Genomic DNA, 6,446 nt, shown 5'->3' with positions numbered 1-6,446 from the left:
AGCTGGACAGTGCACGAGCTGGACAAGGACCCTGGTGGGAAGGACGTCGAGAGGGTGCTCGCAGACATGGTCTGCCGGAGCCCGCCTGTGCCGGCCATCTTCATCGGCATCGCTCTCGTCAGGCCCACAGACCGGGTCATGTAGCTGCACCTAGGTGGTCAGCTCGTGCCGCTCCTCTTCCAGGCCGGCGCTCTGTCTCTCTGATGAACTAAAGGCAATAGCAATGTCTGATGCATACGTGTAGGGGTGATAGTAGTCTCCAAATTGAGCAAAACCAGGGATCGTATACTGCGTGCAGCTACTTAAATTTGGAAAGATCGTACACGTCTAGTGTATTAATATATGTCAGTTGTGTATTTTCTTGTCAGAGAAAGATGAACGCTTTCCTTTAAAAAAGAAAGAAACTTATATGTGCCTATATGTTTATAGTGTCGTCGCAATTTTGGTGATTTACATGGATTTGCGAACCTTTGCCATCATTATCTAATGCTAAAAATGGTTCGACCCTAAATAACCAATGGTTATCCATTTAAACCTTATTAACCTAATGGTTAACCTATAATTTCTTTTGCACAAAACGGTTAAATAGGTTTGAACCCAAAACATAAATGGTTAACCAACTCCCATCCTTACTCGGGGACAATCTTTATGGACAATTCCATTCCTAATACCCCCGAGTCGTCCGGCTCTCATGAAGATGATGATGATGCCCCATTCAACAACAATGAAGGTCAAGGCGAGGATCTAAACCATGATGAAGGCCAAGAGGACTCACAAGAATCTACTCCTATAGCCGACACTCGCCGTGAAGATCCTACTTCAAGACATTTGCGCCTCAAGTCTCACTCTTTGCGTAATGTCATTGGTGATTTAAAGAGCAAAGTGACCACTCGGAGGCAACTAGCAAACTTTTGTGAGCACCATGCCTTTGTCTCTATGGTGGAACCTCTCAAGTTTAATGATGCGCTTGAAGATCCCGATTGGTTGATAGCAATGAAAGAGGAACTCAACAACTTCAAGAGGAATGATGTGTGGACTCTCATGAAGCGGCCCGATCATTGCCGCAATGTTATCGGCACCAAATGGGTCTTCAAGAACAAGCAAGATGAACATGGCATTGTCATCCGCAACAAAGCAAGATTGGTGGCACAAGGCTATTCTCAAGTTGAAGACGTGGACTTTGGTGAAACCTTTGCACCCGTTGCAAGGCTTGAGTACATCCATCCGTATCCTTTTGGCCTTTGCCTCCCATCATGGCTTCAAGTTGCAACAAATGGATGTTAGGAGTGCTTTTCTTAATGGTCATCTACATGAGGAGGTATACGTGAAGCAACCCCTGGGGTTTGAGGACCCCCATTTCTTGGACCATGTCTTCAAGCTCAAAAAGGCCCTATGTGGACTCAAACAAGCTCCTAGAGCTTGGTATGAGCATCTAAAGGAGTTGCTTGCAGACCGTGGTTTCGAAGTGGGGAAAATTGATCCCACTCTTTTTACTAAGAAAGCCAATGGGGAGCTCTTCGTATGCCAACTTTATGTAGATGACATCATATTTGGCTCAACTAACACAAAATTCAATGATGAGTTTGCTAAGTTGATGACTAATAGGTTTGAGATGTCGATGATGGGTGAACTCAAGTACTTCCTTGGGTTCGAGATCAAGCAAATGCAACAAGGCACCTTCATCAATCAAGCAAAGTACCTTCAAGACATGCTCAAGCGCTTCGATATGAAGGACGCCAAGGGCATTGGAACTCCGATGCATCTCAAATGTCAACTCTCAAGGCGGTGGATCTCAAGCTCTACCGTTCGATGATAGATTCGCTTCTCTACCTTTGTGCCTCTCGCCCGGATATAATGTTAAGCATTGGTATGTGTGCACGGTTTCAAGCAAGCCTGAAGGAAAGCCACATTGTGGCGGTAAAAAGGATCTTTCGATATTTAGTTGATACCCCACACTTCGGACTATGGTACCCAAGGGACACAGACTTCGCTTTGGTTGGTTTCACCGACTCCGATTGGGCGGGCGACAAGGTTGATAGGAAGTCTACATCCGGAGCTTGTCACTTTCTTGGAAGATCCTTGGTGTGTTGGTCCTCGAAGAAGAATTTTTTTGTCTCCGCCTCCACCGCGGAAGCCGAGTATGTTGCCGCGGTAAGTAGTTGTGCTCAAATCTTGTGGATGAGGCAAACCTTGCGAGATTATGGACTCGAGTATAGCAAGGTGCCTCTTTTGTGTGACAATGAGAGCGCAATCAAGATCGCCTACAATCCGGTTCTTCATGGCAAGACGAAGCACATTGAGATAAGGAACCACTTCATCCGGGATCACATTGCTCGCGGAGATATTATTCTATCCTTCATTGGTACCAAGGAGAAATTGGCGGATATCTTCACGAAGCCCTTGGACGAGAAGCGTTTCATTGAGTTGAGGCACGAGCTAAATATCATTGATCCATCGAACTTTGCTTGACCGTCGTGTGCACATACCACTCTCAAACTATATATCTAGATGAAAGGCACGCATGAACATAGGGGGAGTGCGATTTAAACTTATTGAGCTATCCCTCCCCCCATAATGCATAAAGAAATCCAAAACATATGCTATTTGTCAACTAAGTGACTAATGTGCTTCATGTTGAGTTGTAGTCGTGAGTCCTAGATACATCTACGTGACCTCACACTACTATACTCTTAGACGGTGGCTTCGGTCACCAACCTCCTCCTTGAGGAGTTTTTGGTTCTTCGTGTTTCTTTGTGACTTTCTTTTGTCCTTCTTCTTTTGTTATCTTTTTTATCCATGTTTTTGGGAATCTCATCCAAGCTTTGTGTTCCATGTTGGTTTTTGGAAGCTTGGTTGTGTATTTCCATACCATCCTTTTAGTTTTCTTACCCTCCTTTTTGGTGTTCCGATACCAAAGGAGGAGAAGTTACCTATTCGGATGGGTTTTTGGATAGGGACTTTCGTTGTTGTAGCCTTTTGGTCCTCTTGTTTATCTCTTCTTGTGGCTACACCAACTCTATGGAGGCACTTTATTGTGAGTTTGGGTATTCTCAAGGCAAAGGTATGATAACTTCACCCAAAACTTCTTGCATGATATTGTGTTGCCTCCATATTGTGCATATGCTATTTGAACATGTCAAGTATCCTTGTTGCATATGTGCTTGGTTTGTAAAATCTAGGGGGAGTTATGTCTCTAGGATGTGCACATTTGTATTCAAATACATATTCAAAATATGCACATGTCTAGGGGGAGCTCCGTCGAGCTTTTGCAAATCCAAATATCTCATCATAATATCATATCCCATTGCAAATTCTTGTGTTGTCATCAAACACCAAAAAGGGGGAGATTGAAAGAGCGAAGTCTAATCCTCGGTTTTGTGTGTTTGATGACAACACTTGAACAATCTCACTGTGTGCATTGAGTATCCTTGTTAGATTTGGAAGTGCACGGTGACCTCGCTGGACACGTCAAGATTGGAGGACTGAAGCGTAGCTTATAGGTTTTCTGGTTTTGTGTGTGTATCGCGAGGTGACATGGTTGGAGAGGAAAAGAGGAGAAAGTAGTTTTTGTCAGGCCGGTACTACCGGTACCAGTAGCGGTAGTACCGCTACCCCTACTGGTACCGCCCCACGGTACCGCTCTGGTGTTCTGCGCTGGAATTGACCCACAGAACAAGTTACGGTACCTTGAGCGGTAGTACCGCTTGAGAGCGGTAGTACCGCCCAAGGTACCGCTTAAGTACCGTAACGGAAGTTACGGCCGTACCGCTCTGGTACCGCTTCGGTACCGCTTGGGATCCAGTAAGCTCTGGAGACCATTGCGGTACCTCGAGCGGTAGTACCGCTATGTGTCCACGTGGATAAGTTCTGTGGGATTTCGAATCCAGAGCGGTAGTACCGCTCCCCAAAGCGTTAGTACCGCTTAGGCAAAAACTGCAGGTAACGGTTGGATTTCGGGGGGCCTATTTAAAGGGCCCTTCTTCCCCAACACGATTTTATCTCTCCTCTCTCTCTCCTCCATTGTTGCAGAGCTTAAACCTTGAGGATCTTCCCAACCATCCAACCAATCTTGCCCAAATTTTGAGGAGTGGTGGAGGAGGCCCCGATCTATAGTTCTACCAAGAGAGATTTCACCAATTCTTGCTAGTCCTTAGTGGATCTTGGAGTTAGGGTTCCTATGGTGGGATCATGGAGGAAGTGCACCTATGGAGGCTAGCTTGGTGTTGTGCTAGCTCCATAGGTTGTTGGGAGCCTCCTTGTGGTGTGGAGCTCGCCCCAACCCTGTGAAGGAATCACCGCCTCGACCGGTGCCATAGTGGAGAAGGGGGAGCCCCTTTGTGGAGCTCTCTCGAGGAAGAAGGTGAGGCCTTCCTTCGTGGTGTGGCCACCTAGCCTCTTGTGTGAGGCTAGCACCTCCTCAACGTAGACGTACTCTCTTTTGTGAGAGGAACTGCGGGAAACAAACCTCGCCTCGTCTCCGCGCCATCCGGTTGTCCCGCTCCTTGCTCTTACTATCTTGCTTGTTCCTTTACGTGTTGAACTTGCCTAGGATCATACTAGGAACACCGCCACCACTAAAGCAATCACCTTTACCTTCCGCACCGCTAAAACTGAAAAAGGCCTAAAATTTGCTTAGCGTCCATTCACCCCCTCTTGTCCGCTACGATCCATTCAGGAGGCCGGCGACTCCTCCGGCCACGCCGACGCGTTCCAACGACCGCGCTCCGCCTGCTGCTCCGGCGTGGGATCCCTGGCCACAGCCTCCTGCCCATGCGGCGGTACCTCCTCCACCGCCGGCGTACGAGCTTCCATGGCCGACGCCGGAGTTGATTGACCTCGTCAGCGACGACGACCAGTAGGCAGCACCTACTTTTGGCACGCCTTTCTGGCTTTTTATGTTTTTTATTAATGTAAATTATGGCTTTTTGAATGGAAATTATGTGTCGTGCCGCTCGAGCCACCCGACGCAAACGGACGCCCAGCGATTTGGACCATTTGACCCAGCGCAAACGGACACGACGCGTTCGTTTGAACGTCCGAAACTCGCACCGCCGGAGATGCCTTTAGTGAAACTGCTATAGATTTCCTATTCCTCGTTGCACGGAAACACCAGTGGGCCGAATAACTTGAGCGAAAACATGTACTGCCACGTACCGTACCACAGGTCGTGTCGAGTAGAGTACTGTACTAGACACAGAGACGATTCCTGTCTTGGGAAGTTGGGTGACAAGCGGCTGGCCGGCCGGTCCGCTTGGGCGACTGGCCCGGGTCAGTCAAGCCGAATAATTGCAGGTTTTGACCCGATGGGGTGAGTACTGTTACTGTAGATGGGCTGGACCAGACGAGACGAGGAGGAGGACAAGGGTAGACCGCAGGCGCGCGGGAAAGGCTGTAAAAGCTTGCTGCCATGGACTTGGACTCATCATCTTAGCTAGTCAAGTGCTGCTGCGTCTGCCGCTTGCGCTGCGCTGCGCCTGCCCTTGCCCTGGCGGTGGTGGTGCCCGTCAATTCCCATCGCGCCAGGCATCGAGTGGCGCTGGCGCAGCAGGCAGGCCGCCCACTCCGCAAGCTTGCTCATGTTTTCCCGTCGCAGACTTTTATGGATCTTCTTCTCTTTCGAATCGATGCATATGACATGTGTAGCCCCCCACTCCCAGGGGCCAGGGACCAAGCATATCATTTGACGTATCCATGATTTTCGCGGGAAAGCGAGAACCAAAGTTTTTCGTTTTTGCTATGGAGGATGGTGGTTAGCATCCCATCGGCTTTGTGATTGTCACCGGTCCTCAGTACCCATCATGAGGCGAGGAGTTTATAAACATCAGACGTACATCACCAGATCGCCCTTTCCTCCACAAAGGAGCTACGTTATTCTTTTGCAAGTGTGGAAGAAATCGAACTTCGCTTAGCTAGTTGGTAACCCAGCATGATTAGCGACGACGCAAAACTGGTAAGCAGCAGGCATCTTGTGGATATCAGGGATCAGGTAGGTGCGGAAGAGACAAATGTGAAATCCGGAAAAAACATTGACAATTTCGACATGCATGGTTGGCCTCACTAATCTCTCGGATGGTCGTTTTTTTCCCCCAAGGCGTGCCATATTTTTTCTGCACAAGACAGAATTTTGACTACGATACGATTACTACTCTTTGTTGTGAATAACGAGCATATCTAAGTTGAATGTCAAAGCCACGTCTCGATACACACCACTCACTTACAAAGAACAACAACTCCATCTAAACTCTCTTTGTCGACGCACCATCACTAGTCTCTCGTCTGGTCCATCGTTTGGACTCCCCTTATGTGCACACTTCGCTCCCGATTGGGCAACATTGAGGGTCATGGTCCATGGCCGGGGTGAAAACCCTGCTTGGCGCCAGCTGATGCTGACCACATCGCAGTTTTCTGCCTAGAGGCCTGTCCATGGCCCAAACCATGTCCCCTCT

This window comes from Lolium rigidum, chromosome 6, assembly GCF_022539505.1.
Source record: "Lolium rigidum isolate FL_2022 chromosome 6, APGP_CSIRO_Lrig_0.1, whole genome shotgun sequence".
NCBI lineage: Eukaryota > Viridiplantae > Streptophyta > Magnoliopsida > Poales > Poaceae > Lolium > Lolium rigidum.
This window is presented reverse-complemented; position numbering follows the sequence as displayed.